This window comes from Mustela lutreola, chromosome X (assembly GCF_030435805.1).
Source record: "Mustela lutreola isolate mMusLut2 chromosome X, mMusLut2.pri, whole genome shotgun sequence".
NCBI classification, from domain to species: domain Eukaryota; kingdom Metazoa; phylum Chordata; class Mammalia; order Carnivora; family Mustelidae; genus Mustela; species Mustela lutreola.
The window spans coordinates 65006833-65030784 of record NC_081308.1 but is presented as its reverse complement, the minus strand read 5'-3'; the positions used below and the strand labels follow the sequence as shown (position 1 = coordinate 65030784).

The 23952-nt window shown below is 37.9% G+C and overlaps 1 long non-coding RNA gene across 7 annotated transcripts in view; it reads right to left on the bottom strand.

Moving 5' to 3' along the window:
- The window catches only part of LOC131820869 (uncharacterized), a 127381-nt gene that overhangs the window by 67490 nt on the left and 35939 nt on the right, over window positions 1–23952 (bottom strand). Inside the window, exon 4 of one of the 7 annotated variants that reach the window (XR_009349811.1) lies at window positions 5760–5917. The exons of 2 other annotated variants lie outside the window; for them this stretch is intronic. This is a non-coding gene — a long non-coding RNA (uncharacterized LOC131820869). Of the gene's footprint in view, window positions 1–5759; window positions 5918–16040; window positions 17414–20502; window positions 21267–23952 lie in introns of those variants that run through there. 4 more of the 7 variants (XR_009349812.1, XR_009349813.1, XR_009349815.1 and 1 more) reach the window with 4 other exon arrangements.

Sequence of the window (23952 nt, the reverse complement as noted above, 5' to 3'; positions counted from 1 at the left end):
CTTTTCCTCATTTAACATTTTTTAACTAGTTTATTTTAACAATATCTTTCTAAAAAAAATCTTTTTAAACCTTTACTATTATAGTCATATTTTATCCTTCATTGTATTTAGCCTTACTTTTTGTATACATACAGGGTTGTTGTTTTTTTTTCTAAAAAATTTTGGGATACAATTTATTCTAACAGATCAAAATATACCCTAAATCTACCACAGGGCTTTGTTCTAGTCTCCAGTCTAAGCACATTCTCTCACCCCATTTTTTTCCTTTCTTTTTCCAACCAACTTATGTTATCAATTCCATTTTTTAGAATTTTTTTTTTAATTTCCATCTTTACAGTCATATTTCATCCCTTCATCATGTTTACCCTTATTTTTGTACATATATGTTTTTCTTTCTTTAAAATTTTGGGAGAAGTTTCTTCTAAGATAAAATCAAGTGGGTGGCACTCTTCCATTCACCAGTCTAATATATACTTATATATGTATTTTTAAATTTCTTTTTACCCTCCTTTTTCCTCCCCCTGGTCTGTCTCTTCTGATTTGGTTAGCATATATTTTTCTATGGTCTTTGCCACCCTTTTAGTATTGTATTCTTTTGTTCATATATTTTTATCTGGATAAAATGACAAGGTAGAAAAACTCACCACAAAAAAAAGAACTGGAGGCAGTACTGACAGCTAGGGACATAAACTGTGATCTGCAGCACAGTTAGACCACTGCTCTTTGAGCAGGGACCCTACAAGTGGCAGATCCAGGGAGACTCACTTTGCTCCTATGGAGGCAGGAATCTTCTGGGTTTGCAGACTCCAAACGGACTCCAACAGAGAATGGCAGAAATGTCAGATGACAGCAGACTAATCCAAAGAGACCTGGCAGGCCAGAAAGAACTGGCATGATATATTTAGAGCACTAAATGAGGAAAAATATGCAGCCAGAGATACGATATCCAGACAGGCTATCAATGAAAACAGAGATAAAGAAATAAAGAGATAAAGAGATAAAAAGCTTCAATATATAGTAACAGTCACCTTATAGGCAATACAATGGCACTAAATTCGTATCTCTCAATAGTTACCCTGAATGTAAATGGGCTAAATGCCTCAATCCAAAGACACAGGGTATCAGAATGGATAAAAAACCAAAACCCATCAATATGATGTCTACAAGAAACTCATTTTAGACCCAAAGATACCTCCAGATTTAAAGTGAAGAGGTGGAAAACAATTTACCATGCTAATGGACATCAACAGAAAGCTGGCATGGCAATCCTTAGAGCAGATCAATTAGATTTTAAGCCAAAGACTATAAGAGGTGAGGAAGGACGCTACATCATACTCAAAAGGTCTGTCCAACAAGAAGATCTAACAATTTAAATATCTACACCCCTAACATGGGAACAGCCAACTATATAAACCAATTAATAGCAAAATCAAAGAAACACATTGACAATAATACAGTAATAGTAGGGGACTTTAACATCCCCCTCACTGAAAAGGACAGATCATCCAAGCAAAAGATCAACAAGGAAATAAAGGCTTTAAATGATACACTGGACCAGATGGACATCACAGATATATACAGAACATTCCATTCCAAAGCAAAAGAACACATTCTTCTCTAGTGCACATGGAACATTCTCCAGAATAGATCACAACCTGGGTCATAAATCAGTCTCAACCGGTACCAAAAGACTGGGATCATTGCCTGCATATTTTCAGACCACAATGCTCTGAAGCTAGAACTCAATCACAAGAGGAAAGTTAGAAAGAACTCAAATACATGGAAGCTAAAGAGCATCCTACTAAAGAATGAATGGGTCAACCAGAAAATTAAAGAAGAATTGAAAAAATCAATGGAAACAAATGATAGTGAAAACACAATGGTTCAAATCTGTGGGACACAGCAAAAGTGGCCCACAGAGGAATGTATATAGCGATACAAGCCTCTCTCAAGAAACAAGAATAGTCTCAAATACACAACCTAACCCTACACCTAAAGGAGCTGGAGAAAGAACAGCAAAGAAAGCCTATGCCCAGCAGGAGAAGAGAAATAATAAACCCCTGGCCAGACTTATCAAAAAGAAAAGAGAAAGGACCCAAATAAATAAAATCATGAATCAAAGAGGAGAGATCACAACCAACACCAAAGAAATACAAACAATTTTAAGAACATACTATGAGCAACTCTACACAAACAAATCTGACAATCTGGAAAAAATGGATGCATTTCTAGAGACATATAAACTACCACAACTGAACCAGAATAGAAAACCTGAACAGACCCATAGCCAGTAAGGAGATTGAAACAGTCATCAAAAATCTCCAAACAGGGACGCCTGGGTGGCTCAGTTGGTTAAGCAGCTGCCTTCGGCTCAGGTCATGATCCCAGCGTCCTGGGATCGAGTCCCACATCGGACTCCTTGCTCAGCAGGGAGCCTGCTTCTCCCTCTGCCTCTGCCTGCCATTCTGTCTGCCTGTGCTCGCTCTCTCCCCCCCTCTCTCTCTGATAAATAAATAAAATCTTAAAAAAAAAAAAAAAAAATCTCCAAACAAACAAAAGCCCAGGGCCAGACGGCTTTCCAGGGTAATTCTACTAAGCATTTAAAGAACTAATTCCTATTCTCCTGAAACTGTTCCAAAAAATAGAAATGGAAGGAAAACTTCCAAACTCATTTTTATGAGGCAAGCATCACCTTGATCCTGAAGAATTACAGACCAATATCCTTGATGAACACAGATGCGAAAGTTCTCACCAAAATACTAGCCATTAGGATCCGACAGTACATTAAAAGGATTATTCATCACGACCAAGAGGGATTTATTCCTGGGCTGCAAGGCTGATTCAACATCCACAAATCAATCAATATCATACAATATATTAATAAAAGAAAGAACAAGCCATATGATACTCTCAACAGATGCTGAAAAAGCATTTGACAAAGTACAGCATCCTTTCTTGATCAAAATTCTTCAAAGTGCAGGGATAGAGGGTACACAACTCAATATCATCAAAGCCATCTATGAAAAACCCACAGCGAATATCATTCTCAATGGAGAAAAACAGCTTTTCCGCTAAGGTCAGGAACTCGGCAGGGATGTCCATTATCACCACTGCTATTCAGCATAGTACTAGGAGTCCTAGCCTCAGCAATCAGACAACAAAAAGAAATTAAAGGCATCCAAATTGGCAAAGAAAAAATCAAGCCATCACTCTTTGTAAATGATATGATACTTTACGTGGAAAACCCAAAAGACTTCACTCCAAATCTGCTAGAACTTGTACAGGAGTTCAGTAAAGTGTCAGGATATAAAATCAATGCACAGAAATCATTTGCATTTCTTTACACCAACAACAAGACAGAAAAAAGAGAAATTAAGGAGTCCATCCCAATTACAATTGCACCCAAAACCATAAGATACCTAGGAATAAACCGAACCAAAGAGGCAAAGACTCTATACTCAGAAAACTATAAAGTACTCATAAAAGAGATTGAGGAAAACATAAAGAAATGTAAAAATGTTCCATGTTCATGGATTGGAATTACAAATATTGTGAAAATATCTATGCTACCTAAAGCCATCTACACATTTAATGCAATCCCTATGAAAATACCATCAATTTTTTCAAAGAAATGGAACAAATAATTCTAAAATTTCTATGGAACCAGAAAAGACCCCAAATAGCCAGAGGAATGTTGAAAAAGAAAGCCAGTGTTGGTGGCATCACAATTCCAGACTTCAAGCTCTATTTCTAAGCTGGAATCTTGAAACAGTACGGTACTGGACGAAAACAGACATATAGATCGGTGGAACAGAACAGAGAGCCCAGAAACAGAGCCTCAACTCTATGGCCAACTAATCTTTGACAAAGCAGGAAAAAATGTCTAATGGAAAAAAAAGACAAGTCTCTTCAACAAATGGTGTTGGGAAAATTGGACAGCCAGATGCAGAAGAATGAAACTGGACCATTTCCTTATACCACACACAAAAATAGACTCAAAATGGATGAAAGACCACAGTGTGAGAACAGGAATCTATCAAAATCCTTGAGAACTTAGGCAGCAACCTCTTCAACCTCAGCTGCAGCTGAGGAAAGTATATAGCAATACAAGCCTTTCTCAAGAAACAAGAATAGTCTCAAGTACATTCCATGTGCACTAGAGAATGTTCTTCCCAGGAACATCACCAAAGGCAATGGAAGCAAGGACAAAAATGAACTATTGGGACTTCAACAAGATCATAAGCTTTTGCACAGCAAAGGAAACAGTCAACAAAACCAAAAGACAACTGACAGAATGGGAAAAGATATTCACAGACGACCTATCAGATAAGGGGATAGTATCCAAAATCTATAAGGATCTTATCAAATTCAACAACCCAAAGAACAAATAATCCAATCAATATATGGACAGAGGACATGAACAAACATTTCTGCAAAGAAGACATCAAGATGGCCAAGAGATATAGGAAAAAATGCTCAACATCACTCTGCAATGGGGAAACACAAACCCAAACCACATAAGATACCACCTCACACAAGTCAGAATGGCTAAAACTAACAAGTCAGGAAACGACAGATGTTGGAGAGGATGTGGAGAAAGAGGAACCCTCCTACACTGTTGGTGGGAATGCAAGCTGGTGCAGCCACTCTGGAAAATAGCATGGAGGTTCCTCAAGAAGATGAAAGTAGAGCTGTCCTACGACCCAGCAATTGCACTACTGAGTATTTACCCTAAATATACAAATGTAGTGATCCGAAAGGGCATGTGCACCCGAATGTTTACAGCAGCAATGACCACAACTGCCAAACCATAGAAAGAACCTAGATGTCCATCAGCATATGAATGGGTAAAGAATATGTGGTATATATATATATACAATGGAATACTCTGCAGCCATCAAAAGAAATAAAATCTTACCTTTTGTGACGATGCGGATGGAACTAGAGGGCATTATGCTGAGCAAAATAAGTCAATCAGAGAAAGACAATTATCATATGATCTCCCAGATATGAGGAATTTGTGAGGCAGAGTGGGTAGTTTGGGGAAAGGTTATCAAAGATGATATTAGGCCAAATCCATTACGGTACTACTTGGCTCCTAATATGGATAATGAAGAGGAAGGAGATGATGATGACGATGACGAAGGAGGACTGAAGATACTGATGAAGGGGTACCAGGGTGACTCAGTCCGTTGAGTGTCAACTCTTGGTTTCAGCCTGGGTCTTGAAGATGTGAGATGAAGCCTCTCACCGGGCTCCGAGTTCAGCCAGGAGTCTGTCTGAGGACTTCTCTCCCTCTCCCTCTCCTGCTCATTTGCATGCTCTCTCTCTGATAAATAAATAAATCTTACCCCAAAAAAAAGAAAAAAAGAGAGAGATCGATGAAGAAGGAGATGACGATAAAGGTGAAGATGAGGTAGAGAAGGAAGGACAGGACAATAAAGGAGAAGCGACTAAAGAAACACTGATGGATTCCAACCTTCCTTTTCTTTAATTTCCTCCAGTCCCTGGGAGCAAGCTGCAGTCTTATTGTTTCCTCCTTTTGTGCTCACCCACCCTGTTTTTTGAAGTCCCTTTTCTCTCCCTTTAAAACATGGTCTCAACTTATGCTGGGGGGAATACCTTGAGTAGAATACAGGCGGGAAAAGTATCTACTACTTTCCTTTCCAAATTTTTATCCCTTCCTGTCTCAACAAAAACATTATGAAATCCAACATCACCATGCTCTGTGGGGGAAAAAGGAAAACTTGGTCCCTTACCTCTGCTGGAAGCTGGAGAATGCTAGGCCCCTGTATTGCAGTATATGGAATTCCAACTTTCTTCCTCCTTTCTCTGTATAATGTGCTCAGAGATTACACTGTGTCTTCATGTGAATATGGGCAGTTAGTGTTTGCCAACATGTATCTTTCCACTTTCTCTTATTCAAAAAAAGAAAAAGAATTTAAAAATGAGATTACAAAAAAAAAAAAAAAAAAGAGATTACAGAAGATCGGGAAAGGATGGGTTTGAGGTGCCTGGGTGGGTTAAATGGGCATTTTGACAACATGGCTTTTCCTTTGGTGTGTTTAATTGTGATGTTAATGGATATCCTTGCAGTTTAAGATGATACTTTTAAAATTATATTCTTTACTTACGATGACTAGAGCCCTGCTACTCAGTAGATCAGTAGAACCTATATATAGGATCTTACTTAGAACTGACATTCCCTATTACAGTTTTGCTCCTGTTTATTTTTAAATTTTGTGTTTCACTGGAAAGGAAAGATGATGCTCAGTTTTAAACGTTAAAAACGTACAAGCTTTATTACAATAAAACTACCTACCTACCTAACTAGTACAGACATACATACCAAAGGGGCTGAATTTCATCAGTTTGCAAAATCAGTAGGACTTGGAGCTTGGAGCTTTAAAAGTCAGCTGAGTCAGCACTCAGTAAACCAGGAGAGCTAGTTATAGCTGAGTCAGCACTCAGTAAACCAGGAGAGCTAGTTATAGCTGGGTCACAGGCCTTAAAGAGACAGCAGCTTGTGTGGAGAGGCAACATAAAAACAGCAGTTAACACAACACTATGGGCAAACGGGAGAGACCTATTCATACTGATTTCAGAGTGTGTTGGGGGACTTCAAAAACAAGGGAGCTAGCAGGGGCCATTTTCTTCTCCTGCCCCCCAGCATAAACACAGAGCCATCTGTGGGAGGCAGGGCTACAGAGACACTTGTTACCTAACCTGCTAGCAGTGTACCCTGCCCAAGGTGTCTCCTGAAGACTCCCCTACTCCCAGCCTGCTAGCTTCAGCCCTGGCCTCAGGGCAAATTTTCTTAAGCCCCTGCGTCGCCCCACCCAGCCAGAGGGAACACAGTGCTGTTTCAAGTCACACCCATCCATGACAATCACAGTCCAATCCAATCCAAGCCAAGGTGTCCCCAGCCATCACCTCGCACCACACCCACCTACATGCTCCCCCAACCACTGCATTCAGCCCCTAGCTGCCAGTTTCAGGAGATCAGGCACAGATTAGTGGCCCAGTATGAACTTTGTTAATACCACTACCCTGCCCCCAAGTTCCCTGGTAGGCACACCCCCTCAAATCTGGCCTGCCTGGGTCCCACTAATGCCACAAACAGCAATTACAGCCCACAACAGGCAGAGAGTCAGTGCAGACAAGTGCACTAAAAGGAAAAATGACTCAGACACAACAACAGGGTATATGTAACACACATAGGTGCCAGGTTCTGGTGAATAAGGGACACTGCACTACAGGACACTCCAGGACCTCTTCTTCATAAAGCCACTACTTCCAACAGCAGAAGACACAGATGAATTTCTTAACATACAGAAACAGACACAGAAAGGCAGAAAAAGTGAGGAGACAGAGAAATTTATCCAAAGGAAAGAACTGGATAAGATCACAACCAGAGATCTAAGTGAAACAGATAAGAGTAAAATGACAGACAACATAAAGCAATGATCACAAAGATATTCACTGGAATGAGAAAAGAGACAATAAGAGCCTTAGCACAGAGATAAGGAATAATACAGCAGAGATAAAGGGCTTGATATGAAATGTGAAACATACTTGTTAGAATTTACAGTAAGATGGAAGCAAAGGAATGAAATAGTGACCTAGAAGACAGGGAAATGCAAAGTAATCACAGTGAACAAAAGACAGAAAAAATATTTTGCAAAGTGAGAACTTAGGCAACTCAGTGACTCCATTAAATGTAAAAGCATTCATATTTTAAGAATCCCACAAGAGGAAGCAAGAGAAAGGGGGGCAGAAAATTTATCTTAAGAAATAATAGCTGAAAACTTCCCTACCTGGAAGGGAACAGATATCCAGATCTAGGAGGCAGAGAAAACACCCATCAAAATCAACAAAATTAGACCCACACCAAGGCATTTAATATTTAACAAAACATAAATTTGCAAAATATAAAGATAAAGAAAAAAATTTAAAAGCATCAAGACAAAAGAAGCCATTAACTTACAAAGGAAAACCCATACAGAGAGCAGGAGATTTTCACAGAAAACTGTAAACCAGAAGGGAGTGGTATTGATGAAGTTCTAGAACCTAGGTGAGATTCGGTGGGGTGAGGTTCGGAGCCGACAGCTAAGAAAGAATTCTTAAGATGTCTTTGGTGCAAAAAGATGGTTTATTAGAGCACGGGGACCGGACCGGTGGGCAGTCGGAGATGCTGCCCCGTTATCCTGAGGAGTGGCTGATTATATACACAGGAGTTAGGTAGGTGAGAACAAAGGGGGTAAAGTTAGTCTCTAAGGAATTTTGGAAGCAAGGTCTCCAGGACCTTGAGGGGCTAGCTATTGTTGAGAGAAAGGTTATTTATTACTAGTAGTAAAAATCTTGTGAGACCCTTCAGATGTGTATCAGTGGGTCATATGCTTGGGAATGATTTTCGACCTATCTTGGAGATCTAGAGATAAAGTTTCACATTTCTCCTATCAACCGTCCTTGTTAGTGAGATTTGGGTTTAGAAGAAATTTAACTTTATTTAGGGCTTGAGGAACTGAGTTATTTGCCTCTGGAAACTGTGCTATTGTTAAGATAGCTTCTTTGTTGTAAATCTCTAGGACATTGGTAAACCAAGGGAGACGCCTATCTTGCAGGATTGTGATCTCTGCAAGTTAACTATTTGTTTTTCTTGTAGGGTAGCCAGAGGTGCCTGAGGAATGTCACACATATTACCGAGGGGAGCGGGTGGAGAGGGGGTACAAGATGCCAGCTTTTGCTTTGTCCTCAGCCAGCCTCCTGCTCCCTCATCAGTATGGTATGATCATATATTCATAGTGCTGAATGGGAAAAATCTACAGCCACGAGCATTCTTTCTAGCAAGATTATCATACACAATAGGAGACACAGTTTCCTAGATAAACAAAAACTAAAGGAGTTCATTACCAATGAACTAGCCCTATTGAGAAAATACTAACTGGGACTCCTTGATGGAAGGAAAGATGAAAAAGGACAGTACAAAGTAAGAAATACAAAAGCAGTAAAAATGAGTATTTTTGTAAAAAAAAAAAAACATCAGTCAAGGAACTAACCAACAAAAAGGGATATGAAAATAATTAAAACATCCCTAAAACATGGGGAGGAGAGGAGTAAAGAATTGCTTCATATTTAAATGACCATAAATATAGACTGCTATTTGCAGAAGGTTATATACAAGCCTACTGATAATGATATATCTAAAACCACTAATATATAGGCAAAGAACAAAGAAAAAGACACCCAAATATATCACTAAAGAAAATCATGAAAGAAAAAAAAGCATCAGAGAAAATCTTTAGAAACAACCAAAGAACAAGTAATAAAATGGCAATAAATATTTATCAATAATTACTTTGAATGTAAATGGATTAAAGGCTTCATTCAAAAGACACAGGATAACAGAATGGATAAAAAAAAACAAAACCCATCTATATGCTGCCTACAAGACTCATTTTAGACCTAAAGACACCTGCAGATTGAAAGTGAGAGGATGGAGAAGCCTCTTTCAAGCAGACATCAAAGAAAACCAGAGTCTAATACTTATATTGGACAAAACAGACTTTTAAAAAAGACTTTAACAAGAGACAAAGCAGAACACTATATTATCATAAAGGAGAAAATATAACAATAAAATACAACAATTGTAAATATTTATGCACCCAACATAGGAGTACCCATATATATAACAGTTAATAACAAACATAAAGGAAATAATTTCTAAAACCATGATGATAGTGGGGGACTTTAACACCTCACTTACATCAATGGACAGATCATCTAAACAACATCAAGGAAACAATGGCTTTGAATGACACACAGGAGCAGAAAGATTTAACAGATCTAGGCAGCAGCTCTTTTTGTCCATGGATCCTGTCCCCATGCTTTAATAAAATCACCTTTTTGCACTAAAAAAACCAAAAAAACAAAAACAGATATATTCAGGACATTCCACCCTCATCAGCAGAATACACATTCTTTTCAAGTACACATGGAACATTTTCCAGAACAGATCACATATTAATTAGCACATTAAAAAAACCCTCAACAAGTTCAAGAAGATCAAAATCATACCATGCATATTTTCTGACCACAATGCTATGAAATAGAAATCAACCACAAGAAAAAAATCTGGAAAGACCACAATACATGGAGGTTAAATAACATTATTAAACAATGAATGGGTCAACCAGGAAATCAAAGAAGAAATTTAAAAAAAAATACATGAAAACAAATTAAAATAAAAACATAATAATCCAAAACCTGTGGGATGAGGCAGGGGTTATAAGAAGGAAGATTACAGCAATACAGGCCTACCTCAAGAAGCAAAAAAAAAAAAAAAAAAAAAAAAAAATCAAGCGACCTAACCTTGCACTTAAAGGAACTAGATAAAGAACAAAACTAAAACCAGCAGATGGAAGGAAATAATAAAGATAAGGACAGAAATAAATGATAGAGATTAAAAAAAAAAAAAAAAAAAAAAAAAAACAGAACAGATCAATGAAACCAGGTCCTGATTCTTTGTAAAAAAAGAAAACCAATAAAATCGATAAAGCTTTAGCCAGAATTATCAAGGAAAAAAGAGAAAGACTCAAATAAAATCACAAATGAGAGAAAAGAAATCACAACTAAAGAAATGCAATCACAAGAGAATATTATGAAACACTGTATGTCAACAAACTGGACAGCCCAGAAGAGACGGATAAATTCCTAGAAACATATAAACTACCAAAACTGAAACAGGAAGAAACAGAAAATTTCAACAGACCATTAGATAATCAGCAAAGAAACTGATCTATAATCTAAAAACTCCCAACAAACTAAAGTCCAGGATCAGTTTCACAACCAAACTCTACAAAACATTTAAGGAAGAATTAATACCTATTCTTCTCAAACTATTCCAAAAAATGCAAACGGGAGGAAAACTTCCAAAATCATCTTATGAGGCAAGCATTACCTAGATACCAAAACCAGATAAAGACACCACAAAAAAAGTACAGGTCACGGGACGCCTGGGTGGCTCAGTTGGTTGGACGACTGCCTTCGGCTCAGGTCATGATCCTGGAGTCCCGGGATCGAGTCCCGCATCGGGCTCCCAGCTCCATGGGGAGTCTGCTTCTCTCTCTGACCTTCTCCTCGTTCATGCTCTCTCTCACTGTCTCTCTCTCAAGTAAATAAATAAAAAAAAAAAAAAAAAAAAAAAAAAGTACAGGTCACAATCTCAGGGTCATGGGATTGAGCCCCATGTCAGGCTCCATGGAGCCTGGAGCATGGAGTCTGCTTGGGATTCTCTCTCTCCCTCTTTTCCTCCCTGGCCCCTCTCCCCTCCCCCGCACACTCCCCTTCTCTTGCTCTCAAATAAATAAATGAATAAACCTTCCAAAAAAAAACCCCACAAAAGTACAGGCCCATATCCCTGATAAACATGGATACAAAAATCCTCAACAAAATACTAGCAAACTAAATTCAACAATACATTTTAAAAATTATTTTTAGATTTTATTTATTTGACACAGAGAGAGAGAGTGCACAAGCAGGTAGAACAGCAGAGGGGCAGGGAAAAGCAGATTCTCTGCTAAACGGGGACCTTGATTGATGCAGAACTCGATCCCAAGATGCTGGGATAATGACCTAAGCTGAAGGCAGATGCTTCCAACTGAGCCACCCAGGCACCCATCAACAATACATTTAAAAAGAAAAAAAAAAATTATTCACCAAGAGTGACTGGGATTTATTCCTGGGTTACAAGGGTGGTTTATATCCACAAATTAGTCAATGTGAAAGATACATCACTAAATGAAAGAGTAAGAATCATATGATGTTTTCAATAGATACAGAAAAAGCATCTGACAAACCACTACATCCATTCATGATAAAAACCCTCAGCAAAGCTGGTTTAGAAACCTATCTCAACAAGATAAGAGCCACCTACAAGGGGGAAAAAACAGCTAATATCATCCTTAAATGTCAGGAATAAGACAAGGATATCCATTCTTGCCACTTTTATTCAACATAGTACTAGAAGTCTTAGCCACAGAAATTAGACAACAAAAAGAAATAAAAGAAATCCAAATCAGGGAGAAAGAAATAAAACCTTCACTATTTGCAGATAACATGATATAGACGATATACAGAAAACCTAAAAGACTCCACCAAAAACCTGCTAGAACGGATCAACAAATTCAGTAAGGTTGCAGGATACAACATCAATGTACAGGAATCTGTTGCATTTCTATACACCAATAATGAAGCAACAAAGAGAAATCAAGGCATCAATTCCATTTACAACTGTACCAAAAATCATAAGATACTTACAAATAAACCTAACCAGAGGTGAAAGAGCTATACTATGAAAACAATAATTAAAAACACTGAAGAAACTGAAGATGATACAAAGAAATGGAAAAACATCCCGAGCTCATGGATTAGAAAAACAAATATTATTAAAATGCCTATACTACCCAAAGCAATTTACGCATTTAATGCAATTCCTATCAAAATACCAGCAGCATGTTTCACAAAGCTAGAACAACTCTAAGATTTGTATGGAACCACAGAAGACCCCAAATAGCCAAAGCAATCTTAAAAAAGAAAAACAAAGCTGGAGGCATCACAATTCCAGACTTCTAGTTAAATTACAAATGTGTCGTGATCAAAACAGTATGGTACTGGCACAAAGACACAGAGATTAACAGAACAGAAAATCCAGAGATAAACCCACAATTATATCATCAATTAATCTTTGCCAAAGCAGGAAAGACTAACCAATGGGAAAGACGGCCTTTTCAACAAATGATATTGGGAAAACTGGAGAGCTACATGCAAAAGAATGAGACTAGACCATTTACTTATACCACTTATTTACACCACATACAGAAGTAAATTCAAAATGGATTAAAGACCTAAATGTGAGATCTGCCACCATAAAAGTCCTAGAAGCAAACATAGGCAGTAACTTCTTTAACACATCGGTTGTACCAGTATCTTTTTAGAGAAGTCTCCTGAGGCAAGGGAAAACCAAAGGAAAAATAAGCTATTAGGACAACACTGAAATAAAAAGCTCTGAACAGCGAAGGAAATAATCAACAGAACTAAAAGGCAACCTACAGAATGGGAGAAGATATTTGCAAATAACATACCTGATAAAGGCTTAATATCCGAAATATATAAAGATATATACAATATATATACAAAATACAATATATATACAATATACAACTCAACAACCAAAAAACAATCAAATTTTATAAAAGGCAGACAATGGGGTGTTTGGGTGGTTCAGTCAGTTTAGCATCTGCCTTCGGCTCAGGTTATGATCCCAGGGTCTTGGGATCAAGCCCCACACCAGGCTCCTGCTTTGCGGGGAGCCTACTTCTCCCTCTCAATCTGCTTGCCACTCCCCCTACTTGTGCTTGCTCTTTCTGTCAAATAAATAAATCAAATCTTAAAACAAACAAATAAATAAATAGGCAGAAGACATTAACTGGTATTTTTCCAAAGACCTACAAATGGCTAACAGACAGATGAAAAGATGCTCATCATCTCTTATCATTAAAGAAATGCAAAAGTACAATGAGATGCCATGTGACACCTGTCAGAATGGCTAAAATCAACCACAGAACAACAGGTATCCGTGAAGATGTGGAGGAAAATGAACACTCATGCACTGTGGGAATGCCAACTGGTGCAGCTGCTCTGGAAAACAGTATGTAGGTTCCTCAAAAAGTTAAAAACAGAACTGCCTTATGATCCAGTGATTGTACTACTGGGTATTTACCCCCAAGAATTCAAAAACACTAATTCAAAGGGCTACATGCACCTCTACTGTTATAGCAGCTTTACTCACAACAGCCAAAATATGGAAACAGTCCAAGTGTCCATCTTTTGATGAATGGATAAAGATAAGGTGGTATATACATACAATGGAGTATTATTCAGCCATAAAAGAATGAAATCTTGCCATTTCAACAACATGGATGGGGCTAGAGGGTATAATGCTATGTGAAATCAGTCAGAGGAGGACAAAAACCGTATCATTTCACTCACTCACTCAAACCATACCACTTCACTCAGAATTTAAGAAACAAAGCAAGCAAAGGGAAAAATAAGAGAAACAAATCAAGAAACAGATTCTTAATTATAGAGAACAAACTGATGGTTACCCGAGAGGAGGTGGGTGGGGGGACAGGTTAAATAGGTGATGGGGATCAAGGACTACACTTGTGATAAACACATGGGAATGCGACATATGGGAAACATTGAATCAGTATACTGAACACCTGAAACTAATACAACATTGTATGTTAACTGGAATTAAAATGAAAACTTAAATACTTCAGTATCTACTATCTTATATAATATGCCTTCCAGCAAAATTATAATGTATATAAAAACAAAGGGACAAAAAAATAGTGAAGAAAATGCAATCTTTTTTTTTTTAAACATTTTATTTATTTATTTATTTGACAGACAGAGATCACAAGTAGATGGAGAGGCAGGCAGAGAGAGGTAAAGCAGGCTCCCTGCTGAGCAGAGAGCCCAATGCAAGGCTTGATCCCAGGAGCCTGGGATCATGACCTGAGCTGAAAGCAGAGGCTTTAACCCACTGAGCCACCCAGGAGCCCCAAGAAAACGCAATCTTCAAAACCAGATTGAGATATGAGATATAGAAACTAACGGTAAATTTAAAATAACTAGGATACGTTAAAAACATAGACAATAGGCCACATCACATAGGTAATAACAGAAGAGTTGGAAATTATATAAAAAAGAATCAAATGAAAATGGTAGAAATTAAAAACACATTGACAGAAATGAGTATGCCTGCTTTTAAGTACACTCAACAAAAATGAAGAATCGGGGAACTTCAACATAGGTCAACAGTAATTACCCAGTCTAAGATGCAAGCAGAAAGTAGAGCGGGAAAAATCATTCAGAACAGAACTATGGAGGCAGTAAGATCAGTGGTTACCATTGGGGGCTGAGGAGGAATAAATAGGTCAAAGACAGGATTTTCAAGGCAGAGACTGTATGATACTTCAGTGATGGATAAATATCGTAATACATTTGTCCAACCTGTGAGCCCTAATGACCTTAGATGATGATGTGTAAATAATGAAGGTTGTAACAGTTGGAACAAATGTACCACTCTGGTGGAGGAAGTAGATAATGGGAGAGGTGATGCATGTGTGTGTGGGGGGGGAATATATAGAAAACTTCTCTATCTTCCTCTCAATTTAAAACTGCCCTAAAAATAGTTTAAAAAAAAGTTGTCCAGATGCTGGCGAGGATGCGGAGAAAGGGGAACCCTCCTACACTGTTGGTGGGAATGCAAGCTGGTGCAGCCACTCTGGAAAACAGCATGGAGGTTCCTCAAAATGTTGAAAATAGAACTGCCCTATGACCCAGCAATTGCACTATTGGGTATTTACCCTAAAGATACAAATGTAGTGATCCAAAGGGACACATGCACCCGAATGTTTATAGCAGCAATGTCCACAATAGCCAAACTATGGAAAGAACCTAGATGTCCATCAACAGATGAATGGATCAAGAAGATGTGGTATATATACACAATGGAATACTATGCAGCCATCAAAAGAAATGAAATCTTGCCATTTGCAACAACGTGGATGGAACTAGAGCGTATCATGCTTAGCGAAATAAGTCAAGCAGAGAAAGACAACTATCATATGATCTCCCTGATATGAGGAAGTGGTGATGCAACATGGAGGCTTAAATGGGTAGAAGAATAAATGAAACAAGATGGGATTGGGAGGGAGACAAACCATAAGTGACTCTTAATCTCACAAAACAAACTGAGGGTTGCCGGGGGGAGGGGGTTGGGGAGAAGGGGGTGGGATTATGGACATTGGGGAGGGTATGTGATTTGGTGAGTGCTGTGAAGTGTGTAAACCTGGTGATTCACAGACCTGGGGATAAAAATATATGTTTATAAAAAATATATGTTTATAAAAAATAAAAAATAAAAAAAAATAAAAATAAAAAAATAAAAAAAGATAAATGAAAAAAAAAAAAAAGTTGTCCATACTTGTTTAAGAAATAAAATTTATCAATAAGCATTAATATTGTGCCTTCAGTGCTCTTTCTAAAACTGTAGGTTTTCCTATGTTTTCTTCTAGATGTCATATAATTTCTCTGTGACTCATTTTAATTAATATTTGTATAATGAATGAAGTATGTGCTCACACTTTCTTTTGGCATGTGGCCCTCCAATTGTTTCAGCAGCTTTTGTTAAAGAGATTATCCTTTCAACATTGAATGGTCTTTGCATCTGTGTTGAAAATAATTAACTAGATTTCTGTAGATCTGTCTCTCTTTCACTATCATTGTGTTCCTCCTTTCACCAATACCAAATACTACTGATTACCATCTTTATCATGAGTCTATAAATAGTGTGTCCTTTCAAAATTTTTGAGACAGACAGGGAGAGTGAGAGGGAGTGGCAGACCCCCTGCTGAACACAGAGCCTAATATGGGTCTCGATCCCAGGTCCCTGAGATCATGCCCTGAACAGAAGTCAGAGGCTTAACAGACTGAGCCACCTTGTTATTTTTTAGAACTGTTTCTTTGCATTTTCATATAAATTTTAGAATTAGCTAGCAATATCTACGAAAAGACCTTGCTGAGATTTTGACTGAGACAAACTAGTGAATATACAGATGAAATTCAGAATATCTGATATCTTACCAAATCTTTTGAATCAGGGATGTTGTATTAATCCCTTTATCTAAAACTTCTTTGATTTATTTTACTAACATTTTGTTGCTTTCAGTAAAAATTATAAAAGCAACAACAGAAAAAAAGGCACAAATGACCCGAAGAATCTTTACTGGTGATTTCTTATGAGAAACAATGAGGACCAGAGGCTTAGTTGTACAAAAAGTAGTAGTAGTAGTAGTGGTAGTAGTAGTACAAAAAGTGCTAAAAGAAAAAAGGCGGGGGGGGGGGGGGGGGCAAGCAAGAAGCTTATATCCAAGAAACTATCTTTCAATAATGAGAAAAAATTAAGACTGACAAAAAAGGACTAAGAGGGGGGTGCCTGGGTGGCTCAGTGGGTTAAAGCCTCTGCCTTCAGCTCTGGTTGTGATCCCAGGGTCCTGGAATGGAGCCCCACATCTGGCTCTCTGCTCAGCAGGGAGCCAGCTTTCCTTCCTCCCTCTCTGCCTCCCTCTCTGCCTCCCTGTGATCTCTGTCTGTCAAATAAATAAATAAAATCTTTAAAAAAAAAAAATAGGGACGCCTGGGTGGCTCAGTTGGTTGGACGACTGCCTTCGGCTCAGGTCATGATACTGGAATCCCAGGATCGAGTCCCGCATCGGGCTCTCAGCTCCACGGGGAGTCTGCTTCTCTCTCTGACCTTCTCCTCACTCATGCTCTGTCTCACTTTCTAAAAAAAAAAAAAGAAAAAAAAATAATAATAAATAAATAAATAAATAAATAAAAAATAAAAGGACTAAGAGAATTCAGTTAGTTGACACTGCCTTCGAAGAAAAAACCAAAGTTTTCAATTCAATTGAATTAAAGTCAAATTCCTATGAAGAAATAAAAAAGAAGCCCATATGAAGAAATAAACAGGCTCTGAAAAGCTAATTACACAGATAAACGTAAATGACAGAATATAATCTTTACTCCTTTTTTCTAAAATAATTTGAGAAAAAAAATAATTTAAGAGAACTGCATAAAAGATACAAGTATAATGTACATTATAATCTCTTGAGCAACAATTTTAAAATGAATTAAAAAATACACTAGAAATGAGTGTTTCCTATTGCTATACATTCCAGCCAGCAACTGGAATTTTCAAGCTTTAAAAAATTTTAATCATTCTAATATGGGTATGGGGATTTCTCTTTTTTTTTTTTTAAGATTTTATTTATTTGACAGACAAAGATCACAAATAGGCAGAGAGACAAGTGGGGGGTGGGGGGGGAGGCTCCCTGCAGAGCAGAGAGCCCAATGCGGGGCTCCCAGGACCCTGGGATCATGACCTGAGCTGAAGGCAGAGGCTTTAACCCACTGAGCCACCCAGGCACCTGCAATTTCTCTTTTTTTTTTTTTAACTGAATTCCTCCAACTGCAAATGAGCATCTTTTTATTTGCTCATTGGCCATTTCTGTATCTTCTTTGATGAGGTGTATGTTCAGATCTTTGCCCAATTTCTAATTGGGTTGTTTTCTTATTAATGAATTTAAAGAGTTCTTTGTATATTCAAGTCCTTTATCAGATATGGGTTTTGCAAAATTTTTTTCTAGCCTGTGGTTTGTCTTTTCATTCACTTGACACTGCTTTTTTTCAGAGCAAACATTTTTAATTTTAATAAAGTCCTGCTTACCAATTTCTTCTTTCATGAATTACACTTTTGATGTTGGATCTAAAACTGATCATCTAACCCAAGTTCACATATTCTTTTGTATTTGCTTTTAGAAGTCTTACAGTTTTCCATTTTGTATTTAAGGTCTAAGATCCATTTTGAGCGAATTTTTATTAAAAGTGTAATGTCTCTAGGTAAGTTCACTTTTTAAACTGTGAACATACAATTGGTTCCAACACTTTGAAAAGACCACCCTTTCACCACTGAGCACTCTGTCTGCCTTTGTCAAAGATGAGTTTACAATATTTGCATTAAGTCTCAGTTCTCTATTCTATTGATCTATATTCTGCCCTATCTTCGTAACTATACTTTTATAGTAAGTCTTGAAACAAATGGTGTGAGTCCTTCAACTCTTATGCTTCTTCCATACTACATTATTTGTACAATGTTTGCCTTTCCATATAAAGCTCAGAATCAGTGTCACAAATGACGCCAAAGACATTAATAGGAAAATGAAGAAATACTACAAACAACTATATGCTCTCTCTGGATCGAGATTGAGCACTGACTCAGCTCCTTGCTCAGTACAGAGTCTGCTTCAGATTTCTTCTCCCTCTCCTGCTCTGTCCCTCCCACTCATGCTCACTCACTCGCTCAAATAAATAAATCTTTAAAAAAACAGCAACAACAACAACAAAAAACCCTCCAGACACTCAATAGACTGGGAAGTGCTTAACCTACTAAAAGGCATCTATGAAAGACCTCTAGCTAACAAAGACTGGAAAGAAGGAAAGTATGCCATCCCATTCCACACTGTATTGGAAGGCCTGCCAGTTCAATAAGCAAAGAAAAACTACCGTAAGGCACACATGTTAGAAAGGAAAAAGTTAATCTGCAGGAAACATTACTATCCATCCAAAAAATCTCAAATAACCTACCCAAAAAAACCCCTCCAAAACCCTCTTAGAATGAAAAAGTGAGTTTAGCAAGGTAGCAGAATATAAGGTCAATAGACAAGTCAATCATATTCCTATATACGCCTATAATTGGAATTCAAAGTGAAAAAAATAAAAATAATAAAATTTATAATATCATCCCCCAAAATAAAGTTATTATGTATAAATCTAACAAAATAGATGCAAGAACAGTATGTGGAAACAAAATATTAATAAAATATATCAAAACAAACCCAGAAAAATAGGGAGAAATATTATGCCCATGAATTGGAAAACTTAGTAAAATATCAATCTATCAATCTCCCCAATTAATCTATAGATTCAATGCCATCCCAATCAAAATCTCAGCAACCTCTTTTTACAGATTTTTTTAAAAAGGTATTTTTGTAGATAAAAGGAACATTAATGTGGAAAGAGACCTTCTCTGACACACAGCACAAAGGAAAAACTTAACCTGAAGCTGAAATAGTCATTTAGGAAAATGCCAAACAACTCTGCTCCCTAAGTGAGGGTGTCACACTGAGAAAAGCAGTCATTTCCCCTCCTCTCAGCTCTGGAGCAGCAGTGCAGAGGCTTTGACAAGGGGCAGAGACAAGCTGTAACAGAGAGCTCAGAAGGTATCCCCAAGGGAATACATTGGGAATATATTTGGAATACACTGGGGGGGGGGGGGCAAAAAAAAAATCAATCCTAAGAATACTCCCAAGAACAGAAATTTTGCTGGTAAGCAGTTGAATGGAGACTGGTAAACATGAGAGCAACAAGCTAAAAAACACCAGTTAGAAGTTTACCAGAGAGAACCAGAGAAAGAGTGAGGTAACAGCATCCCTCTTGTGGTCTGTATATACACTATCAGACCACAATGGAATTAAATCAGAAATCAGTAACAGAAACATAAATGGAAAACCCCCAAATACTTGCAGATTAAATAACACAATCCTAACAATCTGTCAAAACACACACAAGGAGGGGTGCCTGGGTGGCTCAGTGGGTTAAAGCCTCCACCTTCAGCTCAGGTCATGATCCCAGGGTCCTGGGATAGAGACATCTGGCTCTCTGCTCAGCAGGGAAGCTGCTTCCCTTCCCCTCTCTCTGCCTGCCTCTCTGCCTACTTGGGATCTCTGTCTGTCAAATAAATAAAAAATCTTTAAACACACACACACACACACACACACACATACACAGACACACACACACACACGGAGAAACAGACAATCTTATTAGGCCAGTATCTATTAAAGAAATGGAATCAATAATTAACCTTCCAAAACAGAAAGCATCACACCCAAATGGGTTCACTGGTGAATTCTACCAAACATTTTTTTTTTAAAGATTTTATTTATTTATTTGACAGAGAGAAATCACAAGTAGTCGGAGAGGCAGGCAGAGAGAGAGAGAGGAGGAAGCAGGCTCCCTGCTGAGCAGAGAGCCCGATGCGGGACTCGATCCCAGGACCCTGAGATCATGACCTGAGCCGAAGGCAGTGGCTTAACCCACTGAGCCACCCAGGCGCCCCTCTACCAAACATTTAATAAAATATAATACCCAATCTCTAAAGTCTCTTTCAGAAAATAGAAGCAGAGGAAATACTTCATTCTATGAGGCCAACACTACCCTAACAGTGAAATGAAGAACATTACCAGAAAAAAATACAGCATATCAACATTTCTCATTAATAAAGATGCACAAATACCCAACAAACTAGCAAACTGAATCCAAAAATATAATTATACACCATGATAAGCTGTATGTCTCAAGTATGCAAGCCTAATTCAACATTAGAAAATCAATGTGGGACGCCTAGGTGGCTCAGTTGGTTGGACGACTGCCTTCGGCTCAGGTCATGATCCCGGAGTCCCAAGATCGAGTCCTGCATCGGGCTCCCAGCTCCACGGGGAGTCTGCTTCTCTCTCTGACCGTCTCCTCACTCATGCTCTGTCTCACTGTCTCTCTCTCAAATAAATAAATAAAATCTTTAAAAACAGAAAAAAAGAAAATCAATGTAAACCATCACATTAATAACTAAAGAAGAAAAATCAAAAAGATAGTATCAATAGATGCAGAAAAATCATTTGATAAACCCCCACACCCATTCATGATTAAAAATGCTCAGCAAATTTGGAATGTAGAACTTCCTCAACTTAATAATGAGCTTCTACAAAATAAATACAGTTAACATCATACTTAATGGTGAGAAACTGGAAGAATTCCCACAAAATTCAAGAAGGTAAGGATGTCTATCTCTCACTACTCCTTTTTTAATTGCACTAGAAGTCCTAACTAATGCAAAAAGACAAGACAAGAAAAGGAATACAGACTGGGAAGAAAGAAATATGACTGTCTTTGTTCACTGATGATATGGTAGTCTATGTAAAAAAATCCTACTAAAGAACCGACTAAAAAAACCAAATTGGAGCTAAGAAGCAATTACACCAAAGCTGCAAGATACAAGGTTAATATACAAAATCAACAGCTTTCCTAGAGACCAGAAATAAGTGGAATTTGAAGTTAAAAACACAATACTGGTTACACTCATATCACCCAAAATTAAATACTTATGTGTAAATCTAACAAAACATATACAAGATCTATATGGGGAGGGGCACCTGGGTGGCTCAGTGGGTTAAAGCTTCTGCCTTCGGCTCAGGTCATGATTTCAGGGTCCTGGGATCGAGCCCCGCATTGGGCTCTCCACTCGGCGGGGAGCCTGCTTCCCCCTCTCTCTCTGCCTGCCTCTCTGCCTACTTGTGATCTCTCTCTGTCAAGTAAATAAATAAAATCGGGAAAAAAAAAAAGATCTATATGGGGAAAACTGCAACACCCAGATGACAGACATCAAAGAACTGAAAAATGGAAACATATTACAGATAGATAAGAAGACTAAATACTAATCTTCATCGACTCATGATGAGGTTATATCCCCCCAAAAAACTCATAAGTTGAAAATATAAGTATACAATGTGTTTAATACATCTAACCTACTGAACATTATTGCTTAGCCTAGCCTAACTTAAACATACTCAGAACAATTATACTAGCCTATATTTGGGCAAAGTCATCTAATACAAAGCCCATGTAAAGTGCTGAATATATCTCATGTAATTTACTGAATAATGTTCAGAAAGTGAAAAAAACCAAAATGGCTGTATGGGTACAGACTGGTTTTAAATGTATTGGTTGTTTATCCTTATCATCTCATGGCTAGAAGATCACTGCCACTGCCCAGTATCACGAGAGTATCATACTAGATATTGCTAGCCCAGAAAAAGATCAAAGTTTAAAATTTGACGTACAGTTTCTACTAAATGTGTATCACCTTTCTACTACCATAAAGTTGGAAAATCTAAGTTGAACCATTGTAAATTGGGGACCATCTGTATTGTCAAGATGTCAATTCTTCCCAATTTGTTTCAACATACTCAATGTAATCCCAGTCAAAATCCCAGCAAATTATTCTACATATTATCAACAAACTGATTCTAGAGTTTATATGGAGAAGTGAAAGATCCAGCATAACTAATGCAATACTGAAGAATAACAATGTTGTAGGACTGACACTGTCTGACTTCAAGACCTGCTGTAAAGCTACAGTAATCAAGACACTGATACTGCAGAAGGAATAGACAAATAGATGAACAGAACAGAAAGCCTAAGCCCAGAAAGAGACTCACACAGACACAGTCAACTGATCTCTGACAAAACAGCAAAGGTCATTCAGTAGAAAACAGTGTCACCCATAAGTGGTGACTGAATAACTGGATATCCACATGTGAAATTAACTCAAAATGGGTCACAGACCTAAATATAAAATGCAAAACTATGAAACTCCTAGAAAGAAACACAGAAAAATCTAGATGAATTTGGATATGGTGAAGACTTTCTAGATATACCAAGATCTATGAAAAAAAATTTTAATAAGCTGGACTTCATTAAAATTCAAAACTAACGCTCTGCAAAAGATGAAAAAAAAAAAGGGCACAGACTAAAATATTTGTAAAAGTCATTATCTGATAAAAGACTATTATCCAAGGGCACCTGGGCAGCCCAATCCGTTGAGCGCCTGCCTTTAGCTCAGGTCACTATCTCAGGGTCCTGGGACTGAGTCCCATGTCGGGCTCTCTGCTCAGCAGGCAGTCTGCTTCTCCCTCTCATTATCCCTCTGTGCCCTTCCTCCGCAAATAAATAAATAAAATCTAAAAAGACTTTAACAAGGAGATACCACTATATACCTATTACAATGATCAAAATCTGGAACTCTAAGAACAACAAATACTAAAGAGGTTGTGAAGCAAAAGGAATGATATAGCCACTTTGTAAGACAGTTTGTTAGCTTCTTTTTTTTTTTTTTTTAAAGATTTTATTTGTTGATTTGACAGACAGAGATCACAAGCAGACAGAGAGGCAGGCAGAGAGAGAGAGAGGGAAGCAGGCTCCCTGTTGAGCAGAGAGCCCGAAGGCAGCGGTTTAACCCACTGAGCCACCCAGGCGCCCAGTTTGTTAGCTTCTTAAAAGATTAAACATACTCTTATAATACAATTCAATAATCACACTTCTTGGTATTTACCTAAAGGAGCGGAACACTTACATCCACACAAAAACGTGCACACAGATGTTTCCAGCAGCTTTATTCATTAACTGCCAAAACTTGGACACAATCAA